At 38.0% G+C, this 19,285-nt stretch overlaps 1 long non-coding RNA gene and 1 pseudogene across 1 annotated transcript; both read left to right on the top strand.

Annotated features, from left to right (window-relative positions):
- Positions 1–3,503: 3,503 nt before the first annotated feature.
- On the top strand, positions 3,504–4,044 carry LOC148297323 (uncharacterized). Its single transcript, XR_015833110.1, has 2 exons — positions 3,504–3,763; positions 3,823–4,044. It is a non-coding gene; the product is annotated as an uncharacterized LOC148297323 (long non-coding RNA).
- A 9,069-nt stretch (positions 4,045–13,113) lies between these two features.
- LOC148297322 (uncharacterized) lies at positions 13,114–14,473 on the top strand (annotated as a pseudogene).
- Positions 14,474–19,285: the final 4,812 nt, after the last annotated feature.

Below are 19,285 nucleotides of genomic sequence, written 5' to 3'. Positions count from 1 at the left end.
GAGACCATTGAAGTTTAGATGTCCAAACCTGTAGTGCCACAACCACGTGTCCTCTTCTGTTGTGGATTTGAAACACATTTGCTTTTCAGTTGCTGATTCAGTTTTCAGTAAAAACATGCGGTTGGAAGTCATATCAGCTTGAATGATCAAACCTTTAACAGGATGATGAATCTGGCAAGAGTTCTTTTGAAACAAAATGACAATTCCTTTCTCTTGCAACTGACCAAGACTGATCAGATTGCTTTTTAACTCAGGAACATAAAATACCTCAGTTATACAGTGCTTCACTCCATTGACTTCAATCCTTATGTTGCCTTTTCCCATGACACGAAGACTGGAGTTGTTTCCAAGCTTCACATTATCCATGAAAGATTCATCCATTTTCGCAAACAGCTTCTTACTCCCACTCATGTGATTGCTGCATCCAGAATCCAAGTACCAAGTGCTGCCCATTTGATCACCTTCGTCTTCAACATATGCCATCAGCAACATTTCTTCCTCAGTCTCAGCCACATTAGCCTTATACTCCTTCTCCTTCTGAGGACATTCATACTGAAAATGTCCAAGTTCATGACAGTGGTAACACTCCACAGTTGATTTGTCAAATGAACCTTGTCGACCTCTCCCTCTTCCACGACCTCTGAAACTGCCTCGACCTCTTCCTCTTCCTGGTGAATAAGTCTCTTGACTAACCTTTAGAGCTTGCTCTTCCATTTCATGGCAGGTCATCCTTTGTTCATGTACCAGCAGACTACTTTGCAGTTCATCAATTGAAAGGGCATCAATATCTTTTGACTCTTCAATTGAACATACAACATAGTTGTACTTAGGTGTCATAGACCTGAGAATCTTCTCAATCACAGTGACATCTTCCATTTTATCTCCATGTATCCTCATTTTGTTTGCCACAGTCAATGTTCTCGCAAAATAGTCAGTGACTGTTTCTCCATTCTTCATTTGCAACATCTCGAACTCTTTGCGAAGAGCTTGCAGCTGTGCACGTTTAACTCTAGCCGTGCCTTGATACTTTTTCTTCAAGGAATCCCAGATATCCTTTGCCGTATCCTTCTTCAGAATTGTCTCCAAAATTGCTCGATCAATGGCTTGAAACAAGTAATTCTTGGCCTTCAAGTCTTTGAGCTTCTGATCCTCTAAGGTTTTTTGTTGAGCTTCTGTCAACACCGTTCCTCCTGCATATGCTGTGATTCCATTCTCCACGAGACTCCAGTATTCTTTAGATCTCAAAAAATTCTCCATTAACATGCTCCAATGGTCATAGTGACCATCGAAGCGTGGGATTGATGGTTGAACAAAGCTGCTTCCTTCAGTCGACATTGATACTTGCTACGGCAAGAGTTGCTGCTTTCTTTGCTCTTCAGGCCCCAATTTAGTGCTCTGATACCAATTGTTGAAATATCACTTATAATTGAGAGAATGCAGAATAATATATTGAATGGAAAGTGGCTTTTAAATAGCCTTACAGAACAGAAAGCAAAAGAACACGATCCCATGACTAACAGTCCCTGATATCAAGGGATCCTCCTAAAGAAAAGTTCAAACCTTATCTACTTCCTTAAAACAAGGTTTATTTCAACTAAAACTAAACAACTTTAACAAATAGTAAATAATAACTTTTCAGACACCACTATAAATTTGGTTATGATGGCAGAGGTGGCCGTCATGCAAGCCCTCACAGAGAGCATCGTTCTTTCTAAAAGCTTATATTGGGTTGGGGTTCTCGTTTGTTTGGCCTTGATCTGAAGAGAAATGAAGGAAGAACAAAGAATCCTTCATTTCTCAAAGAGGAAGGGACTCAAACACAAACATGTTTATGGTTCAAATTATGAATCAGAAAATTTACATGGAATCGATGATTTACCAGAAGCTGGAAAGGAGACTTCTCTATGTTTTGCGAGTATGGGATTGATCATGTAAGAATGATTCTACACTATTGGATGTTGGACTGAGTTCTGATTGTGGATATGATTTTTGTGAGCAGGTTTTGCAACCCAATGACGAGTGCAACAATGGATATCAAGGGCTGGATCTTTCTCTTAACAGCTATTTGGCTGCAGAAAGATGTGACAGGAAATCTATTCCTCAATCTGAAGATGTATTTCCGTCGATGTTAGACTCGTCGAACAGGCAGCAGCAGGGAAGTACTCAACTCAAGTATTGTTATATATATATGTCTTTTATACAAGGAAAAAAAAATCGCCATGTAAAAGTTAAGCAAAACTGCATACGGGAAATTGAAGTCTAGAAAATAAACACATTCCCGTGCTAGAGCACGTTGGAGTGCAAGAGGGGTAATGAAAAAGTACGTATATATATAGTGTGTTCTATAAAAGTGATGCATGCATGCACTTTGTCCATACGTGTATGTGAAATGAGATACTTACTAACCGTCTTTTATGTTGTAATTGTAGTGACAAACTTTATTAAATATCGAAACGATGTCTTTTTTCTCCATTTTAGGACTATATTTCAACTTCCATCCTTTTTTTAATCACTAATTCAATTTGAAACACCGCTTTTCTTAACCATACTTTTTATTTTTATTTTATAAATTTCTTCATACATCCAATTTGCTGCCTCGCACTAGCAATGTGTTCCTTAGCTACCTAAACACACACACATATATAGAAGCATAATTATTTCCTTCTATATCATCATTTTCCTAATCAGCCAGTATGACATGGCTGGACCAATCATTGTGTGTTTGAGACATTAAGTGCCCAATCAAAGGCTGCCATATGTAAATGTTCAGACGTGGGCAATCTGCCTGACCTAGACACACACTATAAATTGGTTGTGATGCAAGAGGTGGCCGTCATATGCAAAACCCTATCGTCCTTCAGAAAGGTTAGCTTGATTATTTCGCTGCCGTTCTCTTGTTTGGTCTTGTGATCTGCAGAGAAATGAAGGAAAATCAAAGCATCCTTCTCTTCTCCAATAGGAAGAGACTCAAACACAAACATGTTTTGATTCAGATTATGAATCACAGACATTGCATCGAATCGATGATTTACCAGAAAATGTAACTTGAAGGGAGCAAAAGACTTCTCTTGCCCAGCAACAATTGTACAATTGTAAGATTTTGTGATGAGCATGATTATTCGACACTTGCATGTTGAGACTGTGGTCTGATAATTGTGTTGTGTGCAGATTTTGCGACGAGAGATCATGCTATTTTCATGTATGTGTTTTTCCTGGTACCGTTACTTTTTCCTTATTTTTATTTAATTTGCCTTTAACATATATATGTTGTTTGGAATCTGCTTTATATGAGTAGGCAGATCCATCCATGGCTGGTCTCCAGTTTGTATTTTTTGTTTTGTTACAATTAATTTTGCATCTTGTATAGAGACCTAAGATTGATCTTTTCTTGTCTTCCCTCCACAGTTTGCTGGTCACGTTTGGCTCGTCAACTTATATATGCGGCATATAAAAACACGCCGTAATAACTTTTCAGCTTACCTTTTTTTATGGATTAAGAATAACACATTGCTTAGTAATGATCAACTACTAACAGATTGCTCAGTAATTTTCGAGTGTATTTACTCATGTATTTTCATTATTTTTTCTGGGTGATGTTTCAGCAAGAAGCTGGTTTGCTGAGAGGAAATGATCAACAACTAACAGATTGCTCAGTAATTTTCAAGTGTATTTACTCATGTATTTTCATTATTTTTTCTGGGTGATGTTTCAGCAAGAAGCTGGTTTGCTGAGAGGAAATGATCAACAACTAACAGATTGCTCAGTAATTTTCGAATGTATTTACTCATGTATTTTCATTATTTTTTCTGGGTGATGTTTCAGCAAGAAGCTGGTTTGCTGAGAGGAAATGATCAACTACCAACACTAGGGCTGGAAGCGTTAGCCACTACACTCGCTGCTGCTTAGTATCTATGGAAATTGCTTGGTCTTTTTTGTATGGCTCTATTGACATTAGGTGCTTCAGTTCATCAATCAAATGTTATGTTTTTGTATTTGAAAATTTCTATTGATTAATCCAAGCACAAGGATGCCTTCATTAATCTCGTTCGATATCTATTTCTTTAATACTGGGTTAGATGGCAATGGTTTTATAAATTTTGAGTTTTTTAACAGGTAACAGGTATTGAATGACATGACACAATCAACATGAGATTTATTATTAGAAAAAGAAAAAAAAAAGAAAAAAAAGAAGAAAAAAAAACCCTATCACGGCATACATAATAAGCCGTAATTGCTAGTCAATAGTCTTCATTTACGACAAACACTGCATGTCGTAATTGCTTCTACTGAATTACGGCTCACATTGCAAGCCGTCTAAAGTAATTATAACGACGTTATATGTACGCCTTAATAAGGTTTACGGCGTGATTTTCATGTGATTATTTGCGACTGGAAAAACATGTCGTAATTGAGGAATATCATTTACGACGAGGGCTTTTACTGCTTGCAGCCTTGCGTCGTGAATGACACTTTACGGCGTGCTTTGTGTGCCGTAAATGATATGTTCTGGTGTAGTGACATCTAGAGGTTTCGATGTCAAAAAACCTGTGGTTGTGCCAAAAGATCATCAAAACCTGTAGTTGTGCCTTCTAAATACGATTCTTACGAAAAATAGATGTGATGTTGTCGAATCAATGATTTACCAGATGCTTATAACTTTTGTAATTTTGTAAACATATCAATTTGTTTCGCTAGGCTCAGTCATGTTGCAAGTATTTATTTGAATCACATGTATTAGTTCTTTATTAACAAGAATATTCATGAATCAATTACGAATCAAGAGCAAAATGAGTATGATTTTCCAGATGTTTGTAATTAGATTATGATTTTTTGTAATATGTAAGTTAAAAATTATTTGCAAGCTAATTAATAGAATCATGTGAAAGTATATATTATACTGCTTTATTATTACGTACAGTAATAACCACAATTTCCCACAGCACTTTATCTAAAGGATTACAATCTAATTTCTTATATTTTATATGCATACCACAAAGTTAATCCTTTGTAATTTGTTGAAGGGCCAAATAGTTATTATTTGTTGTGACTTTTTGATATTTTAGCTTATGATGTAAACGTTGCTATTCGTCTTTGAATTCACTACTACAAAAAGGGCAAAAGACGACCAGAAAACGACGGTAGATCAAAAAACCGTGGTTATTTTTTAAAAGACGACGGTAATAGAAACCAGTCGTAGATACATAACTTAAACACCTAAAAAACCAGGATCCGCATAGATATTTCTAAAACACGACGCACCAAATTAAAAAAGCGTCTTCTTATTAAAAAGGTTTTGTTCCGAGTTAAAATCAGAACCTAAAAACAACGACTGCAGCTATGAACTCACCGCCGTAGAAAGTAAAGACGACGGTTTAAAAATCAACTGCCATGTTAACTCATGAATAAAAACGACCAAATTTTCTTAGTCAGCGACGCATAAATTCAAAGGAATCAACGACCGTAAATTACAAAAAATTCGCTGTATTAAATTAATTAACCACGACGGTAAAGATAAATTTATCGACTTTTTAATTACAGTATACTACGACGGTATCTATAACTCTACTGCCTACTTAATTTTCACTAACCACGACAGTTTGTTCAATTAACGACATATAAAATTTCATACCACTTCGTGGAGTTAAAAATACCGTCATATTAATTAACTTTATACGTCTCTCATTATCTATAAACCGTTTGTTTTTTTTTTCTTCGATCTGAAGGCATTCGTCTCAACACTATACAATAAATCCTAGCTAGGTCCTATATGCAGCTTATTTACTCGTAAATAAATAAATAAAACTAAGATGAATTTAATAATTAAAGTATTGTCATAAATATTTTTCATATAAAAGGAAATAAAATTTATAGATAAAATTTAAGCGAAATTGCAACATTGGGAATTAAACACATATTCTCGCGCTAGAGCGCGGTGGTGTGCAAGAGGGGTAATGAACGAGTACGTATAGCACGTTATGTGAAAATGATACATGTAATCTATACTTGCGTGGCACGTAAAGTGATATATACTTGTCTTCCTTTCAAACTATTGTACAAATTGTAATTATTGTCGCCAACTTTATTAACTATCAAAATAATAAATCTTCACTACAAAAAAAAATGGCAACAGTTACCATTATGTCACCAAATTTTGTGACTGTTGTGAGGGTTACTAAAGGCTTTAGTCACCTTTTTTTGACTTTTTTGGTGACTAAAAAGGCTTTTAGTCACCATTTTTGCTTTTTTTAGTGACTAAAGCCTTTAATAACCCCCACAATAGTCACCAAATGTCACCAAATAATGATAATTGTTGGCAATTTTTTTTGTAGTGCTTATTTTTAGACTTACCAATACTTCAACTTTCATATTTGCTTACACCACTATTTCTAACTATTTTAAAGCTCAGTTCTTCTTACATCCTTAGCAAAGGGGATGCCCCACTTCAACATCCTTATAAAACACACAAAAAAGCATAAGTAATTCTTGCTAATTTGCCTAGTCAGCAAATGACGTGGTTATATGACCTCTGACCAATTATTGTGTGTTTTGAGACATGAAGTGACCAATCAAAGGCTGCCATGTGTAATGTAATGTTCGGTCGTGGGAAATCTGGACTGACCTAGACACCCACTATAAATTGGTTAGGCAAAATTATAACAATGGTCCCTGGACTAAGACCAAACTTTACTTTTCGTCCCTCATATTGCTAAATTGTTACCGTCATCTCAATCATCGTCATTTCCGTCATCTCAGTCAACTTTTCCGTTAAAAATGAGGGCATATTTGTCTTTTCAGATTATGAATCACAGACATTACATTGAATCGATGATTTACCAGAAAATGTAACTTGAAGGGAGCAAAAGACTTCTCTTGCCTAGCAACAATTGTACAATTGTAAGATTTTGTGATGAGCAAGATTATTCGACACTTGCATGTTGAGACTGTGGTCTGATAATTGTGTTGTGTGCAGATTTTGCGACATGATGATGAGAGATCATGCTATTTTCATGTATGTGCTTGACTGGTGCCGTTACTTTTTCTTTATCTTTATTTAATTTGCCTTTATATGATGAGTAGGCAGATCCATCCATGGCTGGCCTCCGGTTTGTATTTTTTGTTTTGTTACAATTAATTTTGTAATAAAGGCCTAAGATTTATCTTTTCTTGTCTACCCTCCACAATTTTCTGATCACGTTTGGCTCGTCAAGTTGTGCGGCAGGGAAGTATTCAACTCAAGCACATCTAGAGGTTTTGATGTCAAAAAACCTGTGGTTGTGCCATCCAAAAGATCATCAAAACCTGTAGTTGTGCCATCTAAATACAATTCCTTGAAAGAAAAAAAAAAACAGATGTAATGTTGTCAAATAAATGATTTATCAGATGCTTGTAACTTTTGTAATTTGTAAATATGTCAATTTGTTTCGCTAGAGGCTCAGTCATGATGCTGGTATTTTTTTGAATCACATGTATTAGTTCTTTATTTGAAAATTCACAAGGCACGCGCTTCTACGCCTGCGAGAGGCTTTTTTTTAAAAAAATTAAAATTTATTTTAGAATTAAAAAAGATAATGGGTAGTTGTTTTCAATAAAAATAGGATTCATTATCCGATTTTTTTTTTAATTTTAATTTTTTAAAATATGAAAAATGTGAATTTACCATATTATCCTCATTTAATTAATAATTTCAATTCTTAATGTTTGTATTAACCAAGGGCATTTTCTGGTATTTTGAATGTTTCACCATTCTCTGCCTTTTGCTTTATATATATAGAAGATACACGTTTTATATATAGGTGCCAAGCAAAATCGCTATAACTGAATTTTTTTGTTTCCTTTGTGATTCGTGCCAAACCCGCAACTGATAAAAACTGTTGTCCTTTTTTGAAATTAATATTTTTATTCAAAATTAAGTATAAGATCATTAATCCACCATATATCATGGTGTTGGTTTGATATGGCCCGGGGGAGGAGGAAGAGCTGAGACAGAAAAAAAAAAGGAAATGAGTGAGGACCAGAGAAAAAACTTATTGTGTTAATTACTATCCATTCAAAATAACATTGAGTTTCTTCGGTTTTGATTCCTTTGAATGTAACCAAAAAAAATTATAAACATAAAAAGGCAACTAAGATAAGTTAATTATTAAAGTATTGTCATATTTATCTTTCATATAAAGGGAAGGGAAAAAAAATTGCATCTAAAAGTTAATCAAAATTGCGGAGTGCAAATTTTAGCCTAGGAGATAAACATATATTCTCGCCCAAGAGCGTGCCGAAGTGTAAGCGAAGTAATAGCACGTACAACCACTACTACATTTTACGATTTGCGTGACGATATTTTGCCCGACTGTTGCTTCGATTCAGCTGCACCAAAATAGATTCAGCTGCATCCTCAACTTGTGATACTCGCAAGTGCACGAGCCGTTTGGTAGTATAGCATATGTAAGTGCGAGGTCGATCCCACGAGGATTGGTGATTGAATGATCCAATTTGTTTTCCCTACACAAAATAGAAATGAAAAAGGAAATAAATAAAACAAGAAAAAAAAGAAATAACTCAAGCAAATAAGTTCCCAAGTTCAATTAGATTAATGGATTGATTCTAGCTAAAGTATGATTAAGCCATGGTGTTTGGTCAAAACCTTGTGTTCCTAATTCCCTAATTTGATCATTTGTTGTCTAACCTAAAACTAAGCATTAGGAACCCATTAAGCATAGAAGAACATTTTAAACAACCAAGTATGTATCTAATCCCTGTTGTCGAATGTCCATACATACTCTTCCTATCCATAGTTCAATTCGAATTAAAGCATGGTGTCTACTCTTAATTCAAACCAAGATAGCTAACATGCAAGCCTAAATGGTGATCAATCATTCAAACTAGCATATTAACTTATAAGCATAATGAATAAGAACAAAAATCATAATTGAAACTTGGAAACTAATTAAACTTGAATACTTAAGAAAGAATGTACATTACAAATAAAAGTAAAGTAGAACTTGAAAAACTTAAGGAGAATTTCAGCACAAATATTTCATTACAACAATTGAAAACTAGAAAAGAAACTAAGAGAATTTGAGGGAGAGAAGGGAAGGGAGCTCTAGAGAAGTGTTTGAGAGCTCCCCCCCTTGGGGTGTGATTTATGAAGCTTGAAGGCTTCTCTATTTATAGGGCTAAGAGGGAGGAACAACATGATGAAATCCAACACCACAATTCCTCTTTTAATACAACCCATAACTCACACTTCATCTTGTCTATGTTAGTGTGGTTGGAATCAATCTCATCCCATACTTCTTTTGCTGCACCTCAAGCTTTCTTCACATGGGATCAAAGGTGATCAATTGTGGCTGCCTTTTGCTGCCAACCCATGTGGTCTTCTTTTGGTTGTTGAACAAAAACGAGTCTTCTGAACCAGACTTGGTGTAGGAAGGCCAGAGGTTTCAAAACTTATCCAATGGGGCTCAAATTTGGATATGTTATACTAGACACCCATTGGAACAACTTCTATGAAGAAAGTATTCCCATCGGAGCAGTAGAAGTGTGCGTTTTGGGCCTTGCAAGTTGGCTGCCGAACAGAGACTGGAATTGACTTCATTTCATTTCTTTGCTTTACATGCATGCACATGCTTTCTCTATAATAACTCCAGCATGTACCAACTTGCTCCTTTAGAATTTCATAGCTGGAATGCCTCCCCACTTCACTCATTATGTTGGATCCAAAGTCAGTTGGGTGAGGCACATGGCTTAAAGGAGGAGACAAGGCTCAAAGCTGGCAGCTGCAAATCCTCCTGAGCATGGTTCAGTGTTGGACGGGTTAAGGACTCCACATATGTTCAATTGGGCTGAATTTTGGATATGTTATACTAGACACCCAATTGAACAACTTCTATGAAGAATGTCTCCTCATCCGAGCCCTAGAGAATGCTGATCCAAGGCCAAGAAGTTGACCTACGAAACTGGGCTGGAAATGGGCTGTAGCCAAAATTAGTTTGTCTTTAAGCTCATATTCCTCATATGCCAATCAGCCCTTAACATGCATGGATTGCATCAAATGTTATCTCTTGCTATCTTAACCTACAAAACACACAAACATAGGTAAGTGACTCAAAATAAAGAGAAACTAAGCAAAATCACTAAGTAAAGAAGGCATGCAAGTGTATGAAATTATGGACTTATCAAAATAGAAAATGAATTAAAAGCACAAGTTTAACTCAATAACATAACCAAATCATAAGCTAGAAGGGTACAAAATGATATACAATTATGAACCGATCACCGACTAACAAAAATTTGTCGCACAAGAAACACTTGCGCGATGCAAAAACTCATTCATAGCCCAAACTATCGCGGATAATAATTTTATATTTCTAAACTTGCGCGACCAAAAAGTTCGTCGCGAAAGAACACTTAACGCGACCATACCTGTTATCGTCGGGCAAAATTTGCAAGAAAAACGTAGGTTTATTTTATTTGGCGCCAAACACTTGTGTGACGACAGCTATCGTCGCGAAAGAACACATAGCGCGACCATACCCATTATCGTTGCGTAAGAAAAAGGCGGGTTTATTTTATTTGGCGCCAAATACTTGAGTGACGAAAGTCACAGTCGTCGCGTAAAGTTGGAGTTCATGCGTGATGAACGGGTTTTTGCGTGACGAAAGTTATCTTTTGCAGAAACACTTCGAGATACAAATGTTATACAAGAGCCGTTTCAGATACAAGGAGTGTATTCAATCGAAATACCGATTCAGTCAATTACAGTTCTCTCTCTCTCTCTCTCTCTCTCTCTCTCTCTCTCTCTCTACACATTTATGTCTATCTATGTATTTGTAGTTTTGGCGTGTAGCAAAAAAATAATCCAATACAGATACATCAAACCTGCCATTTCTGCAGTGACTTGCCCATCTAACTAATTTCTATGCTACTATCCTCTAGTATATGGACAAACCTCCTAAAGGAAAGCACTTTACAAAGGGGCTTGGCAAGAAAATAACTCAGGAGTCGGAGTATGTAAAATGGAAGGACGATGTCATCGTGCCTTGTGAAAAACCAGTTCCATCAAATATCAAGGCCTCTGAGCTAATGTATAACGAGTACATTGTTTATGATGAAGCTCAAGTAAGTTCTAAGCTTTGTTCTTATTGGTCATTACCACTTGTGACACTATCTTTACACTTGTTTTGGAGACATATAGTAACTTAACAGGGTGTTGACATCTATGGACAGGTTAAAATGCAATTCTTGTTTAGGATTTAGGGTTCAGGTTTAGGGTTTGCGCAACGCAATACGTTCTTCTACATTGCGCAAGGAGAGCAACTTGCGGGTTTAGGGTTTGCGTGATGGAATACGTTCTTGTTTGTCACGCAAATTGGCGAAAATTTGTGCAGGCCAAAAAAAAAAAAAGGAGCTCCTTGCATGACGCATTAATTTGTTCGTCGCGCAAATTCGTGAACATTTTGGCGGGCCAAAAAAAGGCGCTGTTTTTTTTCATTAATTCTGAAAATTTTGGCCTCACTTCTTCAACCCCTCAGACCCTCTGTGTGTCGATCCCTCTCTCCAACCCCTCTCATACCCTCTCTCCTTCAACCCCTCTCTCTCTCTACCCCCGCGAACAACCCCCTGTCAAATTCTTCCGCCAACCGTGCCATCCCAAACCTTCATACCACCACCGCCAGCCACGGCCAGCCCCAAGACCAGACCCAACACGTCCGGCCGGACTCTGCCGTCGCATCACAGGCCTCGGCTGCCCTCGTCGACGACCCCAGCCATCGGAAAATCCAAAGATTTGGCTGGTTTTTCGACGAACAACCCCCCCTCTCGATCTCTCCCCTTCGGACACCAATTCAGTCGAGTAAGGTACGGATTTTCGACGATTTTCCATGCTCTAGCCGATGGTTGGGTAGGATTTGATCAATTCCTAGCGTAGGTGGTTCAATTTTCAACCTAAAGTTTGGCCGGATTTCGGGATGAAATTTCGGCCACTTCAGGCCATTTTTCGGGGTATGTCCAAGAACAAAAGTGGCTCTAATCGATGTCCTGAACCTAGGGTAGGAAGATTGGCCCTTGATTTTGAGATTTTTCCGGCGATCGTTATTGTTTTGGGACACCCACGCGCTGCCGGCGCGTGGGCACTGCAGAAAAAGAACATTGTGTCCCGATGCGATCCCCTAGTTGTCATGGGCGCGTAGGTATGTTCGAATTCCAATTTGGATACCGTTTGAGCCTCGAACGGATTTCGCCTATTGTGGGATTTCCGGGATTGATATGTTCGGACCGTTGGATTGAACTCAAACTCACGTATGTTGTACATTGTATTTCTAGGATCGTATAGGATTCGACGGATCATGGATCGGAGTCCCGGATACTCTGGAATCGCGAACCCTAGGGCAAGATATGCTTTAATTAATTAGTAAATATTCTTAATGAAATTGTATATGCTTAGATTATATCTTGGTAAATTGGATTAATTTTTATGTTTGTTAATTAGTGAAGATTCTTATATATTTTTGTTTTATTAGGTGTTGGGATTTTTATTTTTATTTTGTTAGACGTTGACCCCATTTAAAAAAAATGAAATAAATGTTTAAATGGTTTTAGACCACATATTAGAGTAACTATGTCTGTAACTTTGGATGCTTGTTCCTAGGGCAAGATGTCAAACCTTATTAGAAGTCGTAAGGCGGTGACAATTGCACAGAGTTCGCCTCCCCAGACTCAGTCGTCAGCTGCCACTGCTACAGCACATATGGAACACTTGCCGGTTGGTCCCGGGGTCTCCCATGCGCCAGCGACATTAGTGTCATCAGTGGCGCAACCTGTTAGCGCCAGGCGTCGTCACCGCCCCCCCCCAGCACTACCGACACAACGTCGACATTTGCTACTGGTGCATCGGGGTCACAACTAGGTAAATATTTCCTTGAACTCCAGCTGTTTTGGACTAAGATTTTAGTAGCATTTGTTATTTAACGTTAAGTTTATGTTTCTTTGCAGCCAAGAAGAACACCCGGGGACCTTATCGCTAGTTGAAGACGGCGAAGATCACGGCCGGGTGACCAACAGTTGTATCAACTTGTATACGACGAGCGACATCAGGCTGCACCAACGGCGGCGGACCAGCATAGCTCATTAGCCCACGACATTGGTCACATCGTTCGGACCCATTGCCCGATGAAATGGAAGTCTTGGAAGGTCATGCCTGACGAGATGAGGATGGAGGTGCGCAGACAGTTGTCGGTATGTATCCTACATTTTAATTGTTTTTCCTTCAAACCTTATATATTTCTATTACTTAATGTATGTAATTAATTTATTGCAGATGAACTACAATTTAGAGGACCTCGACGACGATTCGTTGGCGTACGTCAACAGACTCTTTGCTGAGAGGTACAAGCAGTGGAAGTGCGACCTGCACCACCATTTTTAGGCATTTGATGATCCGCATGTCGCTATTCAGGAGGGTTGCACGAAGGAGCTTGAGGGGCGGGAGGATAGTTGGGCGTGGCTCTACGGTCATTTTCAGGAGCCCGATTATGTGGTATTTTTTAATATTAAGTTGAAAATTATTACACATTTCTTTCTAATGTTTATTTAATTTTTTATATTTCATTTCAATTTCAACTAATACAGAAGAAGGCGAAAGCAAATAAGGGCAATAGGGACAAGAAGACTCTTCTCCACCATTCAGGTTCCAGGCCCTTCTCATATAGGATGGAGGCGCGGCGGCGGGTAATAATAAAGTCGTTTATATTCAATTTTTAATATGTCATTAATATTAATTTGTTTTTTTTTTTGTACTAACATTTTTCTTCTCTTGTTAATTCAGGGGGGGTCCAAATTCCCGGAGATCGACGTCTTTGGCGACATTTATGTTCGACCTGGGAATGAGTTGGTCAATTCCCTTCATGTAAGTATTCTTTAATTTTAATTATTATCTTACGCATTCAAGTTTCATGGTTATTATATGAATGTTTTAATTAATATTTTATGTTATGTTAAACAGGCGACGATGATGGAGAAAAGCCAGTTGGTTCTTCAAGAGTCCACCTCCCAACTTCCTCTCGATACTCCACTCGAGTCTGTGGATCCTCCACAGGATGCGGGGTTTCAAATCTTGATGAAGACCTTGGATTAGACTATCGGGAGGAGGCCAGGGACATATTGTCGAGGGATGGGGAATGCCCGGCGGCGGGAACCTAGACCCCGTTCATCGTCGCAATCAAACAGTTAGGTGACTGCTTTGACAACAGAGGTGGCCGAGCTTAAGACCCAAGTCGCCTCGTATAGTACCCAGATGTCACAGCTTCTGGAGTCCCTCGCTCGGTCCGGTATTCCAATCCCTCATTTTGGTCCCTCGTCGACCTCCGAGCCCCTCCAACCCGAGCATGGCCACTACACCTCTACCCCTGTCGACAATGTCCGAACCTCCGAGCCGCATTTGCAAGACGACCACGTAGATTTTGGAACATTTTTTTATTAATTTTTTACTTTCTTAATTACATTTTAAATGACTATTGTACTATATACATTTATATTATTCTTCATTACATTTTTTATTTATTGCAATTTCATTTTATTACCAAAACAAAACCAATTTAAATAAATTAAAAAAGGTAAAATTAAAATTAAATAAAATATATTTTATTTTTGCGCGACGAAACTCTTCGTCTCGCGAAAAAAGGAAGCGACTAAGACATTTTCGTCGCGCAAAGGTTTGAGAGGCGAAGCGCCCTCTCGTCCCTACATTTCAGTGCGACGAAGGCTAACCGTCGCGCTGTGCAATCGCGACGAACTGTTGTCGTCGCTCAACGTGTTGAGAGACGAATATTAGTGTTGTCGCTCAATGTTTTGTGCGCCAAAGATTAGCCGTCGCTCTGGGTTTTTGCGACCAATTTTAAATTATCGTCGCACAGAGGCTTTCTTCACGATCTTTGCGCAATGGATTGAGCGCGACGAAGTTTTTGTCGCGCATAGCTTTGTGTGACTAAAGTTTTTTCGTCACGCAAATAGTAAAATGTAGTAGTGAACGTGTTCTCTAAAAGTGATGCATGCATGGTATTATATTTTCTCTATACTTGTATGATACATGTACGTGATATGTAATTGCAATATTTTCGTTTTTTGGAATTATTGTGACCAAGACCGGCTTTATTAACTATCAAAACAATTGGTATTATTATTTTTCTCTTTTTTCTTTTGGGTTTCCCCTTTTTTAGATTTACCAAGATATAAGCTCCCATCGTTTTTTATTCATTTATAACAAGTTAATTGGAACTACGTCCTGCTATTCTTAACTTTTTTTTTAACACAAGCAATAGTTTAAACTATAAGGGGGAATGGGGGGTTTCTCATACACATATTATGATGGTGTCCTGGGAATTTGAACATGAGACCACTAGTCTGCAAATTAAGGCAATTTTCTAATGAGTTAGACTCTGTTGGTAACTATTTAAAACCCTTATTGTATATATTTGAGACACAACATACACACTCACATAGAAGCATAAATATTGCCATGTCATTTTATTAGTCAACCAGTATGACATGGTTCTATGACCTCATCGTGACCAATCATTATATGTTTGAGTCATGATGAAGTGACCACTCATTGTATGTTTGAGTCATGATGAAGTGACCACTCATTGTATGTTTCAGACATAAAAAATGACCAATCAAAGGCTGCCATGTGTAATGTAGTTACTGAAATCTCCCTGACCTAGCTAGACACACACTATAAATTGGTTAATGATGGTAGAGGTGGCCGTCATATGCAAGACCTCATAGAGATTATCGTTCTTCAAAAGCTAGCTTATTGGGTTAGGGTTTTCGTATTTGGCCTTCTTCTCCAGAGAAATGAAGGAAAATCATAGTATTTTCGGTTTTCAAATGGGAAAAGGCTCAAACACACACATATTTTGGTTCAGATCTTACGAATTGTAGACTTTTTACATCGAATCAATGATTTACCAGATAATGTAAAGGAAAGAGAGCATAAGACGTCCCCAATATTGTAGCAATGGGGTTCTTGTACGATTCCGTAATTATATATATGTTCATTATATGTCTTAATTACATGCCTATGTGATGATTATGTGGATTTTTTGTGTGCACTTGCATCATCTAGGTAGGTGTTTGTGTGGTGTTTGCGCAGATCCATCCATGTCTGGCCTCCAATTTGTATTTTCTTAGAATTTTGTTAGAATTTACACCTAGCTGTTATTTCATGTTTATCTTCTTTCTGTCTCCTCTGAACATTAGGGGTTGGCATGTATTAAGCTTGTCAAGTAGCATGAGGGAAGTACTCAACTCAAGCAGGTCTATAGGGTTTTGGTATAAAAAAATATGTAATTGCGGACCTAAAAGATGATGTGTTGGTTGTACTTTTTCAACTCTTGACTTAGCAGATTAAGCTAGCCCAAGAAATTCGAAGTTGTCGAATCGATGATTTAGCAGAGATGCCTGTAACTATATTGCAATCTATAAACATATCAAATATCTTGTGACCTAAAAGATGGTCTACTGGGTATTATTTTGTTATATATTCATGTTCAGTAATGGTATTTAACTTGATCAATCACATGTATAGGTATTTTTGTAAATATGTGCCAAGCACATAATGACAATAACCATAATAGTTTTTATCCTCTGTGATTAATCCACAACTGATAAAAATTGTATTCTTATCCTTTTTGGAAACTTCTGTTCTTTTAAAATAATCAAACATATATCTCGGTGTTGGTTTGATAAGGTCTGAGGTAGTAGTCAATGTTAAAATTGGTAAAAGAGAAGAACTTGCTGAGAAATTTCTCGTGTTTTCATTGATATTTTAGCAAGCAGATACAAATCTTAAATACAAGAAAGGAAAAGCTGTACAAGTAAAGTTAACTAAACTTGTACCTAAAGTCTTGCAACTTATTACAATCAGAATAATGGAAAGATTGCATAAGAGCAGATCCTACAATTATGGCTTGACTTAAATGTGACTAAAGAGATTTGCTGATTCTCAATACGCCCCCTCAAGTTGGAGCATGGATATCCAAAGCTCTTAACTTGCGTAGATGGTGATGGAACAGTGCACTCCCAAGAGGTTTTGTGAATATATCTGCAATTTGATGGGCATAAGGTACATGAGTAGTTGCAATAAGACCTGATTGGATCCTTTCACGCACTGTATGGAAATCTAACTCAATATGTTTTGTACGCTCATGGAATACAGGATTTGCCTTTATGTGTAAGGCAGCTTGGTTATCACAAAACAAGGTTGCTGGTTGTTCATGCTTAATTTGCAAGTCTTCCAAAAGATATTTCAACCATACCAACTCACAAGTGATAGAGGCCATGGATCTATACTCTGACTCTGCTGATGAACATGACACAGTGGTTTGTTTCTTACTCTTCCAAGATATAGGTGCATCACCAAGAAATATGCAAAAACCTGTGATTGACCTTCTTGTGGTAGGACACCCAGTCCATTCAGCGTCGCAATAACCCCTCAGCTGTAATGAACTCTGTGTGGGAAACAAAAAACCCTGGTCTGGTGCCTTCTTTAAATAACGTAAGACACGATGAGTTGCCTCTAGATGCGTCTTCCTTGGTTGCTGCATAAATTGACTAAGAATGTGCACTGAGTAGGTAATGTCTGGCCTTGTGATGGTAAGGTATATAAGACGCCCAACAAGTCACCTATATTGTGAAGGATCCTTGAGCAATTCACCGTCAGTTGGAGTCAATTTCAAGTTCTGTTCCATTGGAAAGTTGACAGGTTTTGCACCAAGTAGCCCAGCATCTTCAAGAATATCTAATGTATATTTTCATTGAGAAATGGAAATGCCTTTCTTTGAATGGGCAACTTCCACTCCAAGAAAATACTTGAGATTTCCCAAGTCCTTGATTCGAAAGCTGGTGTGAAGGAACTTTTTAAGGTCTTGTATGGCTTTGTCATCATTTCCTGTAATTATCATGTCATCAACATAAATCAATATATGTAAATGATTCACCACATACATGAGTAAATAAGGAATAATCTACCTTTGATTGGGTATAACCAGCACTCTGAATAGCAGTAGAAAATTTAGAGAACCAATTACGAGATGCCTGCTTGAGGCCATACAATGACTTGTTGAGTCGACACACATATTCGCCCCCTGTCGACGAAAACCAGGAGGAGGCAGCATATAAACTTCCTCATCCAAATCACCGTGGAGGAAAGCATTTTGCACATCTAGTTGGTGAAGAGACCAGCCGTGAACAGCGGCAATGGAAAGCAAACATTTGACAGTGACAAGTTTTGCAACTGGAGCGAATGTCTCTGTATAATCGAGGCCCTCTGTTTGAGTATATCCTTTTGCCACTAAAGGTGTTTTGTAGCGTTCAATTGTGCCATCTAAATTATACTTGATCTTATAGACCCATTTACTACCAATGGCGTGTTTTCCAGAAGGCAGTGGAGTCATAGTCCAGGTATTATTGTGCTCAAGAGCCAAAAGTTTGGCTTGCATGGCTTCTTTCCATTTGGGATCAGCATTAGCCTGTGCAAATGTGGTGGGTTCGATAGTGGTAGAAAGACTACTGAGAAAGCAACGGTGAGAAGATGACAAGTGATTATAGGAAATAAAATTTGAGAGAGGGTGGTGTGAACCTGACCGTGAAGATGATGATGGGCCAAGGGGAGTAACACGAACCTGGGAGCATTGATAATCTTGGAGCCATGATGGTGGTTAGCGGTCTCTTTGGCTACGACGTGGTGCAACTTGAGGAGTGGGATTGGATAAGGATCTGTCATGTTGGTTAGATTCGTTAGATTGAGGTGATATGTTTGGTTCAGGTTGAGTAATAGGTGGTGTGTCAATGTATGGAGGTGATGGAGTTTCATGTGGTGGGCCAATATGTGTAGGTGGCGGTGTTTCAGGTTGTGTAGGACTTGGGGTGTCTAGTGGTGGTATTGGTGTAGAGTGGGAAGTAATGGCATCGTGAATAGGCAAAGGTAAACATAGATGTTCAAAATGATCAAGTAGGGTGTCACAAGGCAAGGTAGAAAATGGAAAATTTTGTTCGTGAAAAACAACGTCTCGGCTAGAGAAGAATGTCTTAGTTTGAAGGTCATATAGTTTATAGGCTTTTTGACCCAATGGATACCCAACAAATATGCATTTTCTTGCTCGGGAATCAAACTTTGAAGAAGGTTTGGTATTGGTGGCATAGCATAAGCAACCAAAGACTCGTAAGTGGTGATATTGGGGTACATGTTTATGGAGCATTTCATATGGTGTTCTTTTGGAAAGCAAAAGGGTTG

This window comes from Prunus avium, chromosome 1, assembly GCF_965620075.1.
Source record: "Prunus avium chromosome 1, drPruAviu1.hap1.1, whole genome shotgun sequence".
Classification (NCBI taxonomy): domain Eukaryota; kingdom Viridiplantae; phylum Streptophyta; class Magnoliopsida; order Rosales; family Rosaceae; genus Prunus; species Prunus avium.
The sequence above is the reverse complement of the archived record's forward strand: the minus strand, read 5'-3'. Positions and strand labels throughout refer to the sequence as shown.